Source organism: Protopterus annectens, chromosome 2.part0, assembly GCF_019279795.1.
Source record: "Protopterus annectens isolate FY-2018-M chromosome 2.part0, PAN1.0, whole genome shotgun sequence".
In the NCBI taxonomy this organism is placed as follows: Eukaryota; Metazoa; Chordata; order Ceratodontiformes; family Protopteridae; genus Protopterus; species Protopterus annectens.
Window position 1 is genome coordinate 247,786,299 of NC_056728.1, and position 23,430 is coordinate 247,809,728.

Sequence of the window (23,430 nt, forward strand, 5' to 3'; positions counted from 1 at the left end):
AAAATGTGAATAACTTCCGGGTCCAAGGTGTGATTTCTGACTAAAGTCGGAAGAGGAGGAGCCAAGCTGTTAATTTCAAAGTGTGAAGGGACTGGTGCTGTTGTCCCGACTGATGAACCAGAAGGTCGCGAATTAGATCCAAGAACCAAGGACCGTCCAGGGTATATCTCTGTAGGTAGGGGAACCATACCTGACGAGGCCAGTACGGGGCAATTAGAATCATTGTGGACCCCAATTGGGAAGCTTTCTGGATGACTTTGGGGAGGAGTGGAATCGGAGGAAAGCATAAAGCAGTCCTGTTGGCCAAGGTTGGACTAGAGCATCCGTAGCTGTCTCCCCTTGACGCGGGGTCAAGGAAAAGAACCTTTTGCACTTCGTGTTTCGTGGTGTTGCAAACAGGTCGCAGCACGGAGTCCCCCACCTTTTGAAAATCTGAGCTGCTACTGTTTCGCTCAGAGACCATTCGTGAGGAGAGAGAATAGTCCTGCTCAGTCTGTCTGCTAATACATTGGATTTGCCTGGAATGTGGGTCGCTACCAGGAAGCGCTTGGTAGCCACTGCCCATTCCCACACCCTCATGGCCTCTCTGCAAAGGGGATAAGATCTGGTCCCTCCCTGTTTGTTTAGATACCAGACCACCGACATGTTGTCTGTGTGGATGGCGATAATGCCTTGAGGGAGAAACTTGTGGAGGGCTTGTAGGGACAGAAGTACAGCCCTCATTTCCAACACATTGATATGGAGAAATGTTTCGTTTGGAAGCCAAGAACCTTGAACTGACCTGCCCAGACAATGCCCCCCCCCACCCCGTCTGGGAGGCATCCGTTGTCAAGGTGGCCACCGGAGGGGGTATAACAAAGGGTCTTCCCTGATTCAGAGTGGATGGCAGAAGCCACCAGCGGAGGTCCCGTTTGCACGTTTCTGTAATCAGTATGTGATGATTGAGGGGGAGATCCTGAAAAGACCATTGTGTCGATAGCAGCCACTGGAGAATCCTCATGTGCAACCTTGCCAGAGGAACTAGGAGAACCGTGGCAGACATTGAACCTAAAAGTTGCAGGACCATCCTGGCTGGGGCTTTGGATCTTAGAAGCAGGGCTCGGACTTGATCTTGTAATGTTTGTATCCTTTCGGTAGGAAGGAAGATTCGCATTAATTTTGAGTCTATCTCTGCTCCTATGAATCTTATGCGCTGAGAAGGCAGCAAGACAGACTTTGACCAGTTGAATGTAATTCCCAGGGAAGCACCCAGGGAGATGGTGGCTTGTAGGTTCTCTAGTAGTAGATGCCTGGTGGTGGCAGTCAGGAGCCAGTCGTCCAGATAGGGAAACACTTGGAATCGGAGACTCCTCAGGTGAGCAGTCACTACTGCCAAACACTTGGTGAACACCCTGGGGGCTGTGGTGAGACCAAAGGGCAGTGCACAAAATTGGAAATGACTGTCTCCCAGGCTGAAGCGCAGATACCTCCTGGACGCCTGATGTATCGGTATGTGATAATAGGCGTCCTTGAGATCTATGGAGCACATCCAAACATCTTTCTCCAACAATGGGAGAATGGATTGTAAAGTGACCATTCGGAATTTGGATTTCATGACGAACTGGTTTAGTTTGCTGAGATCCAAAATGGGTCTCAGGTCCCCTGTCTTTTTTGGCACTAAAAAGAACCTTGAGTAATTTCCGGATCCGATCTGGTCTGTGGGGACCGGTTGGATGACTCCTTTTTCTAGCAGCTTTGAAGCTTCTACGGCTGCAATTTCCCTTTGACTGGGTGGTGGGTCCGGGATTTTTTTGGACGGTGGGGGTGGGCGTGTGAAGGGAATGGTGTAACCTCCGGCAATAATCCGAAGCACCCATCTGTCCTGAGTAATAGACTCCCAGGCTTTTAGGTGCTTGGCAAAACGGCACCCGACTGGCTCCGGAGCAGCACAGCAGGGCAATCCCTCATGGAGTGTGGGAGGCTGAAGAGCCACGAAAGGACTCGCGGTCTCCAGTGTTGCGGGGGCCTCTGCCGCCTCTGGGACGGCGTCTCCCAGAAAAATTTCCCCGTCCTCTGCCTCTGGAAGGGGAATCTTCCTGCTGTTGAGGAAAGAATTTCTGTGATTTGCGGAACCACATCTTCCCTCCTCTTTTAGCCTTGGGATAAGGCCGAAAGGGAGTGGAAAATCATGCTCCTACGGCAGATAAAGTCTTTCCCTCCTGCTCACAGCGGGTAAGAGTGTCTTTTACCTTGGGTCCAAACAAAGAGGACCCATCAAAGGGAGCGTCGGCAAAGGAAGACTTGAAGGCCTCCACGAAATGACACAAACGGAGCCAGGCTTGTCTTCGTAGAGCCACGCCTGTGCCTGCCGCTCTGCCCGCCCCTTCGGCCGCATATGAAATGAGCCTCATGGACGAGTTAGAAATCGAGGTAAGGATAGCCAACTGAGAGCTAACCGACTGGGCTAGCTGCTCAGGTAGGTTACCTGAGAGGGAGTCTGAGAGCTCCTTGACCAGATCCCTCTGTAGTCTGGTGAAATGTGCCAAATAATTCAGGGACCTCAGAGTAAAGGCCGCTGAAGTCAGGGTGCGCTTCCGCATCGTCCATGCTCCTAGACTCCTTATTAGGAGGATGGACGGACGTTGAAGCCTCTGCCACGTCCTGCTGGGTAGCAGATGCCACCACCATGGCATCTACAGCCACGCCTTTCGCTAAGAACTCCTTCTCGGGTGGGGCAGACAAAAATTTGTTAGGGCGAGAAGGCACTGGTTCCACAGTATCTGGATGTTCCCACGCCCTCCGACAAACCAAATCTAGGAGCTCGTCAAGGGCGGAGACACCCAGGAGGCGGAGGGCTGAGCCCAAGGCCTTGAGGAACACCGACTCATCAGCGGAGGGGGTTTGGAATTCCAGCCGCCTCGTTTGAGGATCTCTAGAATGGCTGCAAATGAGACATCATCCGAGGATGACTTTGGGGACCCCTCCGCATCATCAAGATCAGTGTCCGATGTAAGAGACTCATCGGGGAGTCTACGTGCTTCCTCTTGCACGATCTCTTCCTTGGGGCTCCTCCAAGACAACTCGAAAGACCCTCAGGAGGAGGGGAACCCCCAGTGGGGGTAACCTCAGACCCCGGGGCTCCGCTGCCTAGAGACAGGGGAACTGCCAAAGACCCAGTCTCCATGCACAGGGAAGGTGCCGGTAAAGCCGTAGAGATGGCCAAAGAAGATTTGGCCAAGGCACTCCTCATAGCTCTGAAGGCCGGACCCCCAGAATCCTGGGAGGGTCCAGTCTCCGGAGCCATGATAGCAGACGGAAGTCCCGCGCGGCACCGAGAGGGAGGCTTGGAACCGACTGCATTGGTCCCGAAACGTCACCCCCGGGCCCGGCCGAAGAAGTCCGTGTGCTAAACTCCGACCCAAAGGCTGGGGTTGGAGTAAGGGTTGGAGCCGACCCTAGGATCTCCACCGGCTCCACCAGCACCTGCTCCGATGGAGCCGAAGCGGTCGGAGGAGGAATGGCAATGGAATGGGCTATCGTCTCCGAAGCCAATTGGGTCGGAGCCGAAACAAATTTCTGAAAGACTGGGGACTGGAAAAGCCTTTTGAGTACCCTGTCTATGTCCGAATCTGACATCCTTGATGACCTGGAAGAGACCGAACGGGTCCGAGTAGGCCTCTCCAATCGACTCGATAATTATCGGCGCCGAAGGAGTGTCCAAACCAATTTCCATCGGTGCCGAAGAGGGCTTCGGCGCCGAGGAGGAAGTGTCTGAGCGGACAACCTTCATCGGCTCCAAGATCAGTGGAGCCGATGAAGGTGACCCGCCTCTCGAGGCCCCAGCCATCGGCTCCGAACCCAGAGGAGTCAAGGCTGGAGGCATCGAGGCAGACCGTTCCGCCCTCGGCTCCGAAGTCCGTGGAGCCGAAGGAGAAGCCTGCCTATGTCATTTGGCGGTCGGATCCGACGGGCTGGTCGGAGCCGACGCCCTTTTCTTCTTTGCAGGAGAAGGAGAGGAAGCTAATGCCTCTTCGAATGAGGGTTTAATAAGGCCTTTTAAAATAAGTTTATTTTTCCTCTCTTGGAGGACCCTCGAGGAAAACGCGTGGCACACGCTACAGGACTCCTGCAAATGTTTGGCGCCCAAACAGTACACACAGAGAGAATGGTCATCTGTTATTGACATCTTGAAACTGCACTTAGTGCACTTCTTAAAACCTGAAGGCCTAGGAGCCTGTGACATTATGGCAACCAAACTAGTGAACAGCAAAACACACTATCACAGAAAAAATTCTTCTTTTTTCTTTTTTTTTTTTTTAAAACAAGACTGACACAATAGAAAAACAACTAAAGGTATCCAAGAACCCTAAAATAAAACGGGACTTGAAGGACAACTGACTGACAAGGGAAGGCCCTTCAGCTCAAAGGGAACCTCTAGTCAGAAAATACGCAATACCACACAAAACTTTAACAAAAAATATCCACTCATACACAAAAACACAAGATAGCCGTTAAAACAGCTTTTTGTTGAAAATTTAGGAAATTCCTGACAGGAAAGTAAGTGAAGAAAACTTTTAGTTATGTACTCACCATAACTTCAGATGTTTGGGATCCATCTCGCCTACATTCTGAATGATGGGTTCGGAGCCGATCCCTCGGCTCCGACTCGGCACGCTTATGCCAAAGAGCGAAGTCTCTTATTGGCTGAGCTTACTATATCCCAGGATGCACCACCACCAGTCCCCCAGATCTAGTTTGTCCGCATACATGCACACATGCATACCCTGCTTATATAACATCGTCAGATGAAACAAGATAAAAACAGTAGAGCTCAAAACCGCTCACTCTCTCCTGCTCTGCAAGGCAGGGGAAGGAGGGTGGGTATCAGGAATGTGGCGAGATGGATCCCAAACATCTGAAGTTATGGTGAGTACATAACTAAAAGATGTTATGTGATCCTATCTCGCCTACATTCTGAATGATGGGACAGCGTCCTAGCACCTGAATCCTGGGTGGCTCACTGGAAAACACTCCTGAGTACCGTGGAACCAAATGAAGCTCGTCCTTTAGATGCCACATCCAATTTGTAGTGGGAAATGAACGTGCGGGTTGGACCAAGTAGCCGCAGCACAAATTTCCGAAATAGCGAGCTTGGAATGAAAAGCTATAGAAGTAGCCATAGCTCTGGTAGAATGAGCTTTAATAGATGATGCAAGTTGCTTATTCGAAGAAGAATAGGCCTGAGTTATGCAATCTCTGATCCATTTTGAGATTGTAGCTTTTGTGATGGTTTGGCCCAATTTATTATCTGAGAAGGACACAAACAACTGGTCTGACTTGCGAAGTTGCTGAGTCCTGTCTAAATAGAAGCGTAATTGCCTGTGAACATCCAATTTATGGAGAGTGTATTCTGCTTCATTAGAGAATTTTGGAAAGAAAACTGGTAGTTCTAGAGATTGTTGAAGACAGAAACTAGAGCAGACCTTTGGGACAAAGGATGGATTAGGCCTAAGTGATACTCTATCTTTGTGGAAAATCAAATACGGTGGTTTAATAGACAGGGCTTGAAGCTCTGAGACCCTTCTTGCAAGTAATAGCCACTAAAAATGCCGTTTTCCATGACAGATATTTTAACTCGCACGTAGCAGCCGGTTCAAAGGGGAGATGTTAATGCGCAGCACCAAATCAAGATCCCACGGAGGTGCAGGATGAAAAACTGGTGGTCTTAACAGGCTCGCACCTTTAATGAATGTTTTGCATAATCTGCTGCTCATCAAAGGAGGATCCGTGGATTCATGGAATTTAGAGATAGCAGCTAGTTGAACTTTAATAGTTGAGACAGAAGATCCCTGATTAAATAGGGATGTTAAGAATTTCAAAACCTCTGGGACAGGAGCAGTGATAGGGTCTAAGCCCTTGAGTTGAGCTCCAGATAGCAAACCTCTTCCACTTACTGAGGTACAATTTGTTAGTGGTAGGTTTGTGGGCCGAAGATAAAATGTGAACAACTTCCGGTCTAGTGTGTGACTTCTAACTAAGGTTGGAAGTGGAGGAGCCAAGCTGTCAATTTCAGAGATTGAAGGGACTGATGCCAATGTCCCGACTGATGGATTAGCAAATCCGGGATCATGTCTAAGGTCCACGGATCGTCCACTGCATGCTTTTTCAGGTAAGGAAACCATATCTGACGAGGCCAGTATGGGGCAATCAGAATCATTGAAGACCCTAGCTGAGAAGCTTTTTGAATAACTTTGGGAAGGAGTGGAATTGGGGGAAAAGCATAAAGCAACCCTGTTGGCCAAGGTTGTGCTAGAGCATCCATGACTGGTACTTCCTGATGTGGAATCAAGGAGAAGAACCTTTGGCACTTGGTGTTTTGTGGAGTCGCAAATAGGTCGCAGCACGGCGTCCCCCATCTCTTGAAAACCTGGGCTGCTACTGCGCGGTTTAGAGACCATTCGTGAGGAGAGAGAATTGTCCTGCTTAATTTGTCCGCCAATACATTTGACTTTCCCGGGATGTGGGTCGCTACCAAGAAGCGGTTGGTAGCTACAGCCCATTCCCACACTCTCATGGCCTCTCTGCAAAGGGGATACGATCTGGTCCCTCCTTGTTTGTTCAGATACCAAACCACCGACATGTTGTCTGTGTGGATGGCGATGATGCCCTGTGGAAGGAACTTGTGTAAGGCCTGTAGGGATAGAAGTACAGCCCTCATCTCCAACACGTTGATGTGGAGAAGAGCTCGTCCGAAGCCAGGATCCCTGTGCTAGCCTCACCAGTCAATGCACCCCCACCCTATCTGGGAGGCATCTGTCGTCAGGGTAACCACTGGAGGGGGGAGAACAAAGGGTTTTCCCTGATCCAAGTTGGATGTCTGAAGCCACCAGCGAAGGTCCCTTTTGCATATTTCCGTAATCATGATGTGATGATTGAGGGAAGATCTTGAAAGGACCATTGAGTTGATAAGAGCCACTGAAGAATCCTCATGTGTAACCTTGCTAGAGGAACTAAAAGTACCGTGGCAGACATTGAGCCTAGAACCTGTAGGACCATCCTGGCTGGGGCTTTGGATCTTGAGATCAGAGCTAGAACTTGGCCCTGTAAGGTTCGAATCCTTTCGGCAGGAAGAAAGACACGCATCAATCTTGAGTCTATCTCTGCTCCTATAAACTTTATGCGCTGAGAGGGCAGCAAGACAGACTTTGACCAATTGAATGTAATCCCTAGGGAAACACCCAGGAGATGGTGGCTTTGAGGTTGTCCATAAGTAGATGCCTGGTGGTGGCAGTCAGGAGCCAGTCGTCGAGATAGGGAAACACTTGGAATCCAAGACTCTTCAGGTGAGCCGTCACTACTGCCAAACACTTGGTGAACACCCTGGGGGCTGTGGTGAGACCAAAGGGCAGAGCACAAAATTGGTAATGACTGGTTCCCAGGCTGAAGCGCAGATACCTTCTGGACGCCTGATGTATCGGTATGTGATAATAGGCGTCCTTGAGGTCTATGGAGCACATCCAAACATCCTTCTCCAACAACGGGAGAATGGATTGCAACGTGACCATTCGGAATTTGGATTTCGTGACGGATAGGTTTAGTCTGCTGAGATCCAATATTGGTCTCAGGTCCCCTGTCTTTTTTGGCACTAAAAGAACCTGGAGTAATTTCCTGATCCGATTTGGTCTGTGGGGACCGGTTGGATGACTCCTTTTTCTAGCAGCTTTGAAGCTTCTGCGGCTGCTATTTCCCTTTGACTGGGTGGTGGGTCCGGGATTCTCTTGGACGAAGGGGTGAGGACTTGAATGGGATGGTGTAACCTCCGGCAATTATCCCAAGCACCCATCTGTCCTGGAGTGATTGACTCCCAGGCTTCTAGGTGCTTGGCAAAACGACACCCGACTGGCTCCGGAGCAGCACAGCCGGGCAATCCCTCATGTCATATGGGAGGCTGAAGAGCCACGAAAGGACTCGCGGTCTCCAGAATTGCGGGGCCCTCTGCCGCCTCTGGGACGGCGTCTCCCTGAAAAATTTCCCGCCTCTGCCTCTGGACGGGAATCTTCCTGCTGTTGGGAGAAAACTTGCGAGATTTTCGAACCACATTTTCCCTCCTTTGGCCTTGGGGTAAGGCCGAAAGGGAGTGGAATAACGGGCCCCTACGGCAGATAACGTTTTTCCCTCTTGCTCACAGCGGGTAAGGGTGTCTTTCACCTTGGGTCCAAACAATGAGGACCCATCAAAGGGAGCGTCGGCGAAGGAAGACTTGAAGGCCTCCGCAAACTGACACAAGCGGAGCCAGGCTTGGCCACGTAGAGCAACGCCTGTGCCTGCCGCTCTACCCGCCCCTTCGGCCGCATAAGAAATGAGCCTCATGGACGAGTTAGCAATTGACGTAAGGATAGCCAACTGAGAGCTAACGGACTGGGCTAGCTGCTCAGGTAGGTTACCCGAGAGGGAGTCTGACAACTCCTTGACCAGATCCCTCTGAAGCCTGGTAAAATGTGCCAAATAATTCAGAGACCTTAAGGTAAAGGCCGCTGAAGTCAGGGTGCGCTTCCACTATCCATACTCCTAGACTCCTTATTAGGAGGATGGATGGACGTTGAAGCCTCTGCCACGTCCTGCTGTGTAGCAGATGCCACCACCATGGCATCTACAGCCACGCCTTTAGTAAGGAACTCCTTCTCGGGGGGAGCAGATAAGAACTTGTTTGGGCGAGAAGGGACTGGTTCCACGGTATCCGGGTGTTCCCACGCCCTTCGACAAACTAAATCCAGAAGCTCGAAGGGCGGAGACACCCAGGAGGCGGAGGGCTGAGCCCCAAAGGCCTTGAGGAGCACTGATTCGTCCGCAGAGGGGTTTGGACATCCAGCCGCCTCGTTGTTTGAGGATCTCTAAGATGTCTGCAAAGGAGACATCGTCCGAGGACGACTTAGGGGACCCCTCCGCATCATCCATATCCGTGTCCGATGTAATAGACTCAGGGAGTCCACGTGCTTCCTCTTGCACGATCTCTTCCTTGGGGTTCCTCTGGAGATGACTCAAGAACCCTCAGGAAGAGGGAACCCCACTGGGGGTAACCTCAGGCCTCGGGGCTCCGCTGGCTACGGACAGGGAACTGCCAAAGACCCAGTCTCCACGCCCAGGGAAGGTGCTGGTAGAACCGGAGAGATGGCCGAAGAGGATTTGGCCAAGGCACTCCTCATGGCCCTGAAAGCCGGACCCCAGAATCCTGGGAGAATCCGGTCTCCGGGCCATGATGGCAGACGGAAGTCCCGAGCAAGCACCGAGAGGGAGGCTCGAACCGAAAGCAAAGGTCCCAAACATCACCTCGGGTCCAGCCGAAGAAGTCCACAGACCAAACCCGGACCCGAGGGCCGGTAGGAGTAAGGGTCGGAGCCGACCCTGAGATCTCCACCGGCTCCAAGAGCACCTGCTCACGGAGCCGAAGCAGTCAGAGGAGGAATGGCAATGGGGTGGGTCATGGTCATCGGCTCCGAGGCCAACTGGGTCGGAACCGAAACAAACTTTTGGAAGACTGGGGACTGGAAAAGTCTTTGGAGCACCCTGTCTATATCAGAATCCGACATTCTCAAGACCGAGAGGAAACAGAACGGGTTCGAGAAGACCTCTCCTCGGCCCCAAGGGACTAGGGGACTGGCCGAGGCGACTCGATGAGAATCGGCCGAGGAAACACACACACCAGATTCCATCGGTGCCGAGGTAGACTTCGGCCGAGGAGGAAGTGTCTGAGCGGGCGACCTTGTCGGCTCCGAGAGCAGTGGAGCCGACGAAGGTGACCCGCCTCTCGATGCCCCAGCCATCGGCTCCGAAGCCCGAGGAGTCGATACTGGAGGCATCGAGGCAGACCGTTCGACCTCGGCCCAAGTCTTTGGAGCCGAAGGAGAGGCCTGCCTAGGTCTCTTGGCAGTCGGGTCCGACGGACTGGTCGGAGCCAAGCCCTTTCTTTTTGGCAGGAGTCGGAGAGGAAGCCAAGGCTTCTTCGAAAGAGGGCTTAATCAAGCCTTTGAGAATCAATTTATTTTTCCTCTCCTGGAGGACCCTAGAGGAAAAAGCGTGACATACGCTGCATGACTCCTGCAAGTGCTTTGCCCCTAAACAATACACACATAGTAGATGGTCATCAGTAACAGACATCTTAAAAGCACATTTAGAACATTTCTTAAAGCCCGAAGGCCTATGGGGTTGAGACATGTTGATACACAAATCTAGTCACTCTGACAGGAAAGTACACTAAATTTTAACTACTGATATAAGCTTACAGTAATAAATAAAGCCAACTCTTCCTGTAAAAAGAACAGGTAACTCTAACCTAATTTGAACAATTATTAGAGACCCTGTAATTCAAATATTAACAGTCCGGGAAGGCCCTGAATGGAGGGGGGCCGAAAACAAACTGAACTCAATCACACACAACAATTCCAAGTCCAAATCGTACACAAAGTTAGCGATAGCTGTTAAAACAGCTTTTGTGAGCAAAAACAGCAAAAAACTGACAGAAAAGTTAGTTTAATAAACTACTTAGCCCAGCCAGCTCGAGACCACGTCTTCGCAGGGAAGCGGCAAACGAGATCTGGGGGACTGGTGGTGGTGCATCCTGGGATATAGTAAGCTCAGCCAATAAGAGACTTCGCTCTTTGGCATAAGTGTGCCGAGTCGGAGCCGAGGGATCGGCTCCGAACCCATCATTCAGAATGTAGGCGAGATAGGATCACATAACATCACTACTTAGCTCAGCCAGCTCGAGACCACGTCTTTGCTTGTTAGCGGCAAACGAGATCTGGGGGACTGGTAGTGGTGCATCCTGGGATATAGTAAGCTCAGCCAATAAGAGACTTCGTTCTTTGGCATAAGCTTGCCGAGTCGGAGCCGAGGATCGGCTCCGAACCCATCAGTCAGAATGTAGGCGAGATAGGATCACATAACATCTGGAGTTAAATAAAAGAAACATATGGTATCCCTAGGAGTGTCACTCCTCCAGAAGTCAGTCATGAGAAATGGAAAGTGATGGAGGATGGGGAGTTCAGGAAGAATGAAAATGGACAACAGATGGAATGTTATGGTACGTACATAACTTCTTTATCTGATGTTGTCAATTTTCATTCATTCCTCAACTTATGAGACAGATTCACCAGCTACCTAAATTCTGGGTGGACTCTAAAGAAGAATATTCCTGAGTATTGTTGAGCCAAAGGCTGCCTTCCCCTCCAGATCAGATCTAGCTTGAGATCCTTAAACAGAACTGTGGTTGGACTGCACAAAACCCTACTCCTGAGGAGTCAGTATTTCTGGAAGCTTTCGGCACTGGGCCACATCTACCTCCTGGGTAACTCCATCCACCGATGAACTCAGTGATTTGGTTTCTAGGCGGGCATGGAAGGAACCTGATATGACTGAGCCGATCCCCAAAAGACCAGACAGGATTCTGTCGGCACAGGTAGGAAGACAGTACAGGAGTAAAGGGGTACCAGTTGATGCAATGGTCGTGGAGGAAGCTATAAAGATAGAACTCATGGAACAGAGTTCCACTGTCCACCCCCCCAACAGACAATCTAGGGCACTGGACAGATTTGAGAAGCGAGTTTATGCTAAAGCTACTTTTACTCTCAGAGCACTGAACAACTTGGTACACTTTACGAGACAACAAAGGGGCTTGATTAATAAACTTTCAAAATTCCTTTGGCTACCATTCAATCTATTGAAAATTTGTCCATGAGGCTCTACTCACATGCTGCAGAAGGCATCTCAAAGGCAGAGGGTCAGGTATTTTGAGGATTGGCTCAATCATATCACGTTCCTTCCATGCCCACATAAAAACTAAATCAATGAGTTTATCAGTTGCTGGAGTTACCCAGGAGGTAGATGGTCCAGTGCTGAAATCTTCCAGAAAGACTAACTCCTCAGAAGTAGGGGTTTGGGCAGTATAACCACAGTTCTGTTTAAGGCTCTCAAGAATGTCTCCAAATGAGATATCACTGGGTGGTGATTTGGGAGACCCTTCTCTCTCATCAAACCCAGCATCCTCAGTGATAAAACTCTTCAGGAGAGACCAAGTGCCTCATTTTACACTTCATCTTCCTAGGGACCTCTTCCAGTGGGTGATCCTAAAAGTATCAGAAGACATGACAATGCCCTGCTGGGTAGACTGTAAGCTTTGGGCAGGCTGTCCCTGTGGCATAGAACACTGAGGATCATGGTGCAAAGTCAATTGACACATGAACGGTGGATCCAAGGGAGAAGGACTGAACTGTCGCAGCAGAGAAAACCCTCTCCACAACCTCAAAAGCACATGGCTCAGGAGAGGAGGAAGTCAATGAAGCCAAGAAAGCGAGTCTATGTCCCGTCACCTCCCACTGCTCTGACAGCATTCCACCCAAGACAGATGCTGGAGCCAAGCTATCCAGTGCTGAAGCTCCAAGAGGAAGAGATGGCTCTGAAAACCTCAAAGTCAATCCTATTCTCTTGGATCCAACTTGGAAGTTTTACCGGTGGAGTGGGAGATGGACAATGTTCCTGACCCAAAGAGGTAGGAACCATGAGAACTCCCTGTTGAATTTGCTGTGAAAAATTTCTGCATCATTCTTTTCATATCTGTTTCAGTGAGACCCTGGAGGAACAAGTGGTTACCACCGAAGGTGACTTTGGGTGCCTGTTTAAAACAGGGAAGGGCACCATGGAAGGGACTGATCCACGCTCAGCAAATAAACAGTCCTTGGTATTGTCTTAGGAACCAAGGATATCGGATTCATATTAAGTGTCATCGGATCAGAGGCTGTTGGGCTTGAAACACATCTGGATGGATCCCAGGAAACTTCTAATCCAATTTCTCCTTCTTTTTCTTTGGCTTCAAGGACATAGAAGCAGAAAAATCCAGAAATCTGGACCATTTTGAAGGGTCTCTAGTTTTAATTTTAGAAGACTGAACTCCGGATATGGCTTCAGAAAAAGGAGTCAGTAACAGGCCCTTTAAAATGAATTTACTCCTTCCTTTAGACAAAGCTCTGGGATGGAACACACAGTAAATTTCTCAATCTTGTCTAGATGCTCAGACCATAAACAATAAACACACAGAGTGTGGGAATCCAAAAAAGGCATCTTATGCCCACATCTCTGACATTTTTTTTTAACTCTTTCTCAGATGCACTGTAAAGCAATTCTATTAACCAACAACAATAACTGGTAACAGATTTTTTTTTCCAAAGAGAGAAGAGTAAAGTAATTAAGAAACTAGAGGGAAATAACCTTGTAGTAAAAGAGAAGAAAGGCCTACCAACAATGGTAGCGTACATTACATCATCATGTGTATAAGAAAATACAGAGGAATATAAAAATGACAGAACATTCAGGTAACAGAGTAAACTTTGTAATGGAAAGAAATTTACCAAAAAATAGCTTTTGGAAAATAAATTTTTAAGAAAATTCACTTATCTTAATGAATTAGCCAGAGAGCTGTAGTCGACCACATCTAGGTGCGAAAGCGGAAAATGAGATCCGATGGGTGTTAGGGATAGTGCGTTATGGGTAGGAAACGAGCTTGAGAGTTTGTCAGAGGTCATGAACTAGTGTAACAGCCGAGTCGGATCCTAGCCCATACATTGAGGAACAAATGAAAACTGACATCAGATCAACTCGTTCTCAAGTATCTGAACCACTGACAGGTCCCACAAGCACATCATCCTGACCCTAACACACAAATACACAAAACCCAAGTAATAATTCTGTCAAATAATAAAATTCTGCACAGGAAATTACACTTACATTTCCCTATAAATGCCATGACAGTCCAGAAAATACAGACAGAAAAACAGAAGTTTTCCTCAGAAAACTAAATTCAAAATGTTCATTCTTTTGTGAATTGGAAAAGTCAACATCTTGTCTCTCCAAACACTCCCGGTATTGGAAGGAATAAGGCTTCTTCATAAAGTCACACAGTCTATTACCATTCGCAGGTACCCCGCCTAGAACTACTATGGCCAGTCTCATTGTTAACCAAACTTTGCATAGAGGTGATGTAATTATTCATAGTCTTAGGTCTAACATCTGGCCCAGCATAAAAAATAGTATCTGGATTGTTAGAGTCATCTTGCGGTATATTCTTTTTTCTCAAAATCTCAAAATGGTAGCTGGAAGATAAAATCCCATCATGGGCATTGTAATCAGCCAAATGTGTATTTCTCCTGCTGTTGTTTCCTTCCTCACTGTCATGGGGCATATGACTGGAATGGCTGTTCTGATTGGTGTTGCCCAGGGAATCATGCACAATGCTCGTTCCACCTCCATCTCATTAACTCGTGAAGTGAGCTCTTCAGTGTTAGTCAGTTAAGTGTCTTAATTATGTTTTTCTGTCCTTGCCTTCTGTAAATTTCATACTATATATCTTCCCTTAACCTACTTTATTGTTGGCATTTATCCTTCCCCTTCTCTCAATTACCATAGCTAATAATTTCTTCCCTTTCTTTATTTCTTTCTCCAAAAAAATAAATAAATAAATAAAATAAATAAATAAATAAAAAGTTTATTCTTTAATCTATATTAAATATAAAGATAAGATGGCTGAAAAGCCTTCATTTTAAGAAGTGTAAGCAGTGTGGGCACAAGATTACAATTTCTGATGCAAACGATTTCTGTCTCTATTGTTTGGGCCCTGCTCACTTAAAAGTAGACTGTGAGATCTGCAAAGTGTTTAACACCCATACTTTGGTAGACCGCAAGAATAAACTCATTCTGAAAGATCTTATGCCTATGACCTTCTCAGATTCACTATCTGGAGCTCTACCCTCCAAGCCTGACAAAAAAGAACCCAGGAAAAGGAAGTTGTATCCATCTGGATTCCCCACCTCCGTCCTCTGATCGGACTATGGAGCCTACTTGCAAAGTTTCAAAAAGGTTGGATCCGAAGACTAAACCTTTGGGGCCATCAGCATTAGATGTCCAATCTGCTTCATTGGATCTAATAGCCTCAGATCTGAAACATTTAACTCAGACTGTGTGTGCTCTTTAGACCAGGTTGCTTCCTGTGTGCCACCTCCTTTTTGGAGAGACTCCGACATTTCAGGTCCCCTTCAGTGACCTTGTCCTCTTGTTCTTCCAGAAGCCTGACAGACCCTGACATAGACAGGATGATGAGGATGTTTTTCTCGGCACACATTCAGATGGGAGTTCTCTCAGCTTCTACCCCTTTGGGTCTGGAGAGCTTTACTAGTACTACACCACATATCTTGGCTCCTTCGCCAATCTGACCCATGGTTTCAAAGACCTTGGATCTGAGTCTTCTGGGATTGTCTGTGTCAGATCCAAACATCGTAGCATCTTCAGCTCTGATACATTCTTTTGAGTGCACTGGCTCCAAGCGAGTGGGAGCCAGACGACTCTTGAAGCCGAAGTGTCGTTGTCAGATCAGAGGTGTTAGAGTCAACTCTGAAGTAGCTGGAGCTATCTCTGCCCCTCGGAGCTTTTTGGTATTGGACAGGTCAGCTCCACCTTCTCCCTTTGGCGGATTGCCTTCAGGTCAGATGTGGTAGAGACAGTGTTCTCTGCTTCTGGAAGACAGACAGTTCCACCCCATCCGGACCTGCCCATATGTCTCTGTACCTTGAGTCTCATCACTCTACTCCACAGGAACAGCTAGCCCAAAGTCTCCAGGTCACCCAGCAGACTATACTTATTTCTCCTGATATTTCTCCAGAACATCCAACCAAAGAAGTCCCCAGGAAGACAAAGTGCAAGAGGAGGCACTCAGACTCTCCTCACTAGTCAGTTACTGATGACACCGATTTTGATGATGGGGAAGGGTCCCCAAGATCACCAAATGATGACGTTTCCTTTGGGGACATCCTGGAAATCCTCAAGCACAGGGGTGGTTGGTCTACCAATAAACCTCCTCAAGAGGAATCGGTATTCTTGAAAGCCTTTGGATGTGGCCCATCTACCTCTTGGGTGACTCTGCTCGCTAACGAGCTCAATGACTTGATCTCTAGGTGGGCATGCATAGAACCAGACTCTGTTCAGCCAATCCCCAAGAGACCATACAGGATCCTGGCATCACTGAAAGGAAGACAGTTTTGGAGCAGGGAAGTACAAGCAGATGCCATGATTGTAGTGACAGCAACGAAAAAAGAACTTGCGGAAGAGAGTTCATCTGTCCATCCTCCTAACAGGGAGACCAGGGTGTTGGACAGATTTGGGAAGTGTGTATATGCCTCAGCAACCTTTGCACTCAGGTTGATGAATTATTTGGTGCACTTCACTAGATTGAGGAGGGCTTGATTACAGAACTCTCCAAACACCTCTCTAGGACCAGTACTTCTGAGGCACTGAGCACTATTGCCTCACAGTTGGCTACCCTATAATCGATCAAAAATTCGTCCATGGGGCTCATTTCACAAGTAGCTGAAGGTACTTCAAGGGCAGTGGTTTCAGGCATTTCCATTAGAAGGCATAGCTGGATGCACTTGTGTGATTCTGCAGAGCCCTTCAAGTCCTACTTTGTCAATGCACCCTTTGACAGAAGTTCTATGTTTGGCCCCAAGGTAAAAAACAAACTCTCCAGGTGTGAGCAAAATGAGAAGACCCTGTCTGCAGTCGTCATACATTTTTCGACTCCTCAAAGGACCTTCTCAAGAAATCAATGAGGTGGTTGAAAAATATGGTTCATAAAGTCCCAGGGTCCTTTACAAGATCCATGTGGAGATAAATCCCCCCAGGGGCAGAAGGGGGATTTAACAGAAGATGCTGCCTGTGCGGTAGAGGATGACTGCAGAACCAGGAGTCTAGAGATTCCTTCTCTGACAGACCCTATCAGCACCCTGAAAGAAGGGCTGATTGTCCACCTCTGTAGGCAGTCAGGGGTCATCTATCCCTGCACCACAAAGCATGGCTAGACATTACAGAAGATACATGAGTGCAGAGGATTATTTCCAGAGGTTACATATTTCCCTTTTCCCTATCCCTTCCTTCCACCCAGTCAGAGGAAAGCAGCAACTCTACAAATAAAAATGCTGCTAGAAAAGACAGTCATCCAAGAGATCCCCACAGAATAAACAGAATCTGGAACTTATTCAAGATTCTTTTTAGTGTCAAAGAAAACAGGGGACTGGAAGACCAATTTTGGATCTCAGCAATCTGAACAAATTGGTTCAGTATACAAAGTTCTGGACGGTCATGGTTCACTCCATTTTGCCCTTCCTGCACAAGGACGACTGGATGTGCTCAATGGATCTTCAGGATGCGTACTATCACATAAAAATGAACAGATGATCCAGGAGACACCTATGCTTCTGACTGGAAGCCAGCCATTACCAGTTCAGAGCACTGCCTCTGGCCTCACCACAGTCCCCAGGGTGTTCACCAAATGCATGGCAACAACAGCAGTTTAACTGAGACTGAAGGAATTCTGGGCGTTTCCATACTTGGACAACTGGCTCATAACCTCCCCGACCAAGCATCTCCGGATAAAATCACGAGACTATGTACTCCAGATTTGCTGTCATCTAGGAATTACCATTAACCATAACAAACCTCAATTAGAACCATCTCAGACATTAGAGTTCATAGGAGCCTTGTTCAATGTATCAGTGATAGCCTCCCTTCCCATACCAAGGGTAAAAGCTATTCAATTTCAAGTCAAAAAGATAATTCAGAATTCTTCTCTATAGGCATGATTGAGTCTACAACTTTGGGGTCAATGTCTGTGCAACAGTTCTAGTCCCGCTAGCAAGATACCATATGAGCATTCTTCAATGGACCTTAGTAACTCAGTGGCGTTTTTATCCTGAGGATTTCTGTGGACTACACTGTTAAATCAACAACTACAAGGCTTGACTAAGTTGTCCTGTCCGTAAGCTTCATTGTGTTTTCTTCCAGGGTCTTGGCATACCATTCTACATCAACTTATGTCCACACAAATCAGAATAACTCAGGCATGCAAATAGTAGTTCTCGTAGTGAATTCGATCAGATCAGGTATTACAAGGCTGTCCTTTCATTTTTCCTCAGTCCAAACCTTTGTGACCATGGACGCTTCCCAAATTGGATAAGCAGCACTTCTTGGGAAAGAAAGTTCAAGGCACATGGTCCTCTGATAAGGCTAGCATGCATATCAACGTCCTGGAAATGACAGCAGTACTCCTAGTACTGCAGCCCTTTCAAAACTCTCTCCCTTCCAGGAATACTGTGATTCAAATGGACAATATGTCAGTGATATAGTACATCAACAAACAAGGAAGGACCAGATCCTACCCCTTGTCAATAAGCTCTGACAGTGTGGCAATGGGCGATCTCATCCAATCAATTTCTGACAGCAATTCTGGGGAAATCCAACGTGATACCAGACAACTTCAGCAGATCCATTTTGTTACCTCACGAGTGGTCCCTCAACATGAGAGTTGTGGAAGAGAAATTCTGCCAATGGGGCCAACCTGCTGCGACCTCTTTGCATCTCCCCTCAACAAGTGCAGCAAGTTCTTTGCCCTCATCCTCCCACCAGAAGAATCACTGAGAGACCCTCTCCTCCAATACTGGCCCCCTCGGTCTCCTCTCCGAGTATCCCCCAGCCTTCTTAATCCCCAAATTTCTCCAGAAAGCATCTAGATTGAAGAGCAAAGGTCATCCTTATTGTCCTTTACTGGCCGCACCAGACTTGGATCCCCTTTCTTTGGCCTCATCTAGTTTACCCTCCAAGGATTCTGGATTGAATTCCAGACCACGTGTCTCACCCAACAGATATGATTCATTCAGACATTTCAGGCCTAAAGCTGTCCGCATTGTTTCTCCACTTCCAGTGACAGCCAGACAACCTAGACTCTCCTCCCCTGTCTGTCATATATTTTTATCTTTCCATAAGGCTTCCACTAGGAAGATTTACAGAAGTAAATGGAAAAGATTTGTTTTTTTGGGCACAACAAAAGGCTGACATTTTTTTAGCACCAATACATAAAGTTCTTGAGTTTCTGGCTACAATCTTTAATGAAGGGGTTAGTTCTTCAATTGTTAAAGTACAATAAGCTGACATTTCTATTTTTCATATAGGAGATCACACTTCCACCTTAACTTCCTCAAAACTTTGTAAGGCCTTTATGAAGGATACTCTTCTTCTGAGACTACTTTTAAAGACCCAACTATACCACGGGATTTAAATTTGGTATTACAAACTTTGACTCAATCTCCATTTGAATCAGCAGCAAAATGTGAACTAAAGCTTTTAACCTGGAAAAAAAGAAGTTATGTACCTACCATAACGTTCCATGTTAGTTGCCTTCATCTCGCCTCTTTCTTGCTGGTTGGGATCGGCTCCGACTCGGCCATCTTCTATAGTTCGAGAGCTGTTTACTGGCTCGAGGCTACCCCTTATCCCATGATGCATAGTGATAGCTACCCAGAACTCGTTTGAAATAGCTACCCCAGACATAGCCAGAGAATGGACCTGTCCAAGCAAATAGATTGAGTATACCTGTCATACTCTCTAAGTCAGTAGAGGAAACAAACCAGAGAACACTTAGCCAGTGAAACCAGAACTCTTCTCGGTCCAATAGGACAGGGGGATGGAGGGTGGGACGCAAGAAAGAAGGCGAGATGAAGACAACTAACAGGGAATGTTATGGTAGGTACATAACTTCTTTATGTTAAGTTGTCTATCTAGTTGTCTATCTCGCCTTCGTTCTTGCTGGTTGGGACAGCGTCCCTAGCACCTACAATCCTGGGTGTCTCATTGGAACAGACTCTTCAGAACAGTGGAACTAAAGTCAGCTCTGCTCCTGGAGACTATATCTAGCTTGTAATGAGAAATAAAGGTATGAGGATTTGCCCACATAGCAGCTGCACAGATAGAATCCATGGGCAACCTAGATTGGAAGGCTACAGAGGTGGCCACGGCTCTAGTAGAATGACCTTTCGGTTTGATAGGTAACTCTTTGTTCCTTAATTAAATATAATTAAGATAAATGAAAGTAATAGTGTGAGACAACCACCTGGATAAGGTCACCTTAGAAACTGGGAGACCTTGTTTGCCTAGAGCATAGGAAAGGAACAGTTGGTCCGACTGCCTTATTTTCTTAGTCCTGTGCAGGTAAAAACGCAATTGTCTGTGAATGTCCAATTGGTGTAATTTGTACTCTGCCTTGTTGGTGTGGTTAGGAAAAAACACGGGAAGATCTATAGATTGGTTTAAATTAAATTCTGAGCAGACTTTCGGAAGAAATGAAGGATTAGTCATCAGAGCAACCCGGTCCTTATGAAAAACCAAGTATGGAGGACGAACACATAGTGCCTGAAGTTCAGAGACGCGTCTGGCTGAAGTAATAGCAACCAGAAAGAGTGTCTTACAAGGCAGAAACTTAATGGAGCAGGACACTGCTGGTTCAAAAGGGGGCAAAGTCAAGGAAGTTAGTACCAAATTAAGGTCCCAAGGAGTAGGGAGATCTCTCACTGGAGGCCTAAGGAGAGTGGCCCCTCTCAAAAAGGCTTTACAGAGCTTATGAGACATAATGTTTGAATTTGACAAACCAACATGAAAGTTAGAAATGGCCGCTAATTGAACCCTGATTGTAGCAGAAACGGACCCGGAGTGAAAAAGTTCTGCTAGGAATTCCAGAATTTCGTGGACTGGGGCTGAAAAGGGATCTACTTTCCTATCCTCTGCCCAACAAGAAAAACGTTTCCATTTACTAGCATAAGTTTTTCTGGTTGTGGACTTGTAAGAGGAGACAATAATCTCACGTAGGGGCGGGGAAATGTTGGGAAGCCTGGCTAAGGTTGGAAGTGAAGCAACCAAGCTGTGAGCTGGAGAGTTTGGAGGGACTGATGCAACCCGCCTGATTGATGAATCAGTAGGTCTGGAATCGGATCCAGAGTCCAGGGATGATCGAGAAGGTAATGGTGCAGGAACGGGAACCATATCTGTCGAGGCCAGTAGGGGCAATGAGGATCATTTTGCAACCCAACGATATTGCTTTCTGTACGAGTTTTGGAATCAGGGGAAATGGAGGAAAGGCATAAAGAAGTCCCTGAGGCCAATCGTGGACTAGAGCGTCTCTGGGTGAGTGACCTGGAAGCAGAAGAAGGGAGAAGTAGTTGCTGCATTTGCTGTTGAAGGGGGTGGCAAAAAGATCGCAGCAAGGCTGTCTCCATTTAAGGAAGATAAGATCCGCAACTTCCTGATTCAGAGACCAGTCATGAGGCATGAGGATAGCTCTGCTGAGCCTATCCACTATGACGTTGGACCTCTCAGGGATGTGCGTCGCAATCAGAAAACGTTGGGAGGAAATCACCCACTGCCAGAGTCTGAGTGCTTCTTGACACAGGGGATAGGACCTGGTTCCGCCCTGCTTGTTGATGTACAACACCACTGACATGTTGTCCGTTTGAACTGTAATGGTCCCAGAAGGAAGAGAGTCCTGAAGGGCTTTCAACGCTAGGAGCATGGCTCTCATTTCTAGGACGTTTATGTGCAGATGGTACTCGTGAGGCTGCCAAGTGCCTTGGACTGTCCTGCCCTGATAATGCTCCCCCCCACCCTATCAGGGAGGCGTCTGTGGTCACTGTGGCAACCGGAGGGGGTTGAATGAAGGGTCTGCCCTAAGTCACTAGTGGGGAGACCATCCACCAGGAAAGGTGCCTTTTGCATGCTTCTGTAATCATGATCATGTGAGACATGGGCAGCTGTTGGAAAGACCACTGTGTGAACAGAAGCCACTGAAGGATCCTCATGTGAAAGCGGGCCAGTGGGATTAGAGGAATTGCTGCTGCCATGGAACCCAGAGGTTGAAGGACGAACCTGACTTGGATTCTTTTGCTCTGCATTAGAACTTGTACTTGCTGGCGAATTGTAGACACCTTTTCTGGTGGTAGCCTTGCGGACATGTTCCTTGTGTCTAAGTCTGCTCCTATATAGGTGATAGATTGACAGTGCAACAAGGCAGATTTTTTGAAGTTTATTGTAATGCCTAGTTGGCAGCAGATCATGATTGTGTAGTCCCTGGCTTGCAGAAGTTGATGCCTGGTAGTAGCAGTGAGGAGCCAGTCGTCTGGATATGGCAACACCTGGAATCCTCGACATCTCAGGTGAGCCGTGACCACTGCCATACATTTGGCGAACACCCTGGGAGCTGTGGTGAGACCAAAGGGCAGAGCTCTGAACTGGTAATGACTGGCTCCCAGCCGGAAGTGAAGAAATCTCCTGGAGCGCCTGTCCATTTTGATAATGTAGTACACGCCCTGAAGATCTATCGAGCACATCCAACTGCCCTGACCCAGAAAGGGTAGAATGGACTGTAGTGTGACCATCCGAAACTTTGTTCTTTGAACATACCTGTTTAGTCTGCTGAGATCCAGAATCGGTCTCCAATCCCCTGTCTTTTTTGGTACCAAAAAGAACCTTGAGTAAGTTCGGGATCTGTGTTGGTCTGCCGGGACTTCCTGGATGACTCTTTTTTTCTAGCAGTTTTGAAACTTCTATTACTGCTTGGTCCTTCCGATTGGGTGGAACATCTGGAAGGGATTTCCTTGACGGTAAGGGGGGTTGACATAAGGGAATTTTGTAACCTCAAGATATAATGGACCGTACCCATCTGTCTTGTGTTAAATTTTGCCAGGCTTTTGGGTACAGTGAAACTCTTCCCCTGACTGCCTCCAGAGGCAGGCAGCCGGGCAACCTTTCAGGGAGCTGAAAGGGCTCATCATAGAAAGATTCTCTGTTGCCCCGGTTCTGCGGACCCCCTCTGCCACGAGGTCGGCATCTGTTATTGTTTCCCCCTCTGCCCCTGGAGGAAAAATCGCTACGTGTGTCAAGTGAGGCTCCTTGGGATTTCCGGAACCACATTTTGCCACCCTTCTGACCCTTGGGGTATGGTCTAGAAGGAGTGGAAAAAACGGACTCCCACGGCAGAGAGAGTCTTGCCTTCTTGCTCACACACCTAGTCAAAGTGTCTTTCACCTGTGGTCCAAAAAGAAAGGAACCATCAAAGGGGGTGTTGGTGAATGACGCTCGAAAGGGTTCCGCAAAATTACACAACCGCATCCATGCATGCCTCCTAAGGGCCACACCCGTACCTGCGGCTCTACTCGCACCATCGGCTGCATAGGAAACGAGCCTCATAGAGGAGTTGACTACAGAATTAAGCATTGCCAGCTGGGAAGCTACTTTAGCTTGAGCCCCCTCAGCTGATGGATAGTACAGTTGTGTACACCTACCAAAAATGTAGATGTTCGAGTGTCTTCGACCCCGTTCTCCCTCTCAGAGCTTCGGCGCAGGTGAGCTCGGCTCCCACATCGGCCTCGGAGCCGTCTCCCTCGGTGCGGAGAAGGATTCCGATTTCCTCGGAACCGGAGCTTTCTCTGCATCGTGGCAGGGACGCCTTCGATGTCATGAGGAGTGTGCTGGCCACTGAGTCAGCTCCACTATTCTCCCACCATTTCCGCCCCCTGTAGTGCCTGTGCCAAC

At 47.9% G+C, this 23,430-nt stretch overlaps 1 protein-coding gene across 1 annotated transcript in view; it reads right to left on the reverse strand.

Annotated features, from left to right (window-relative positions):
* Positions 1-23,430, reverse strand: part of LOC122792729 (RNA-binding protein 44-like) — a 1,860,938-nt gene that overhangs the window by 1,576,412 nt on the left and 261,096 nt on the right. The window lies entirely within an intron of this gene.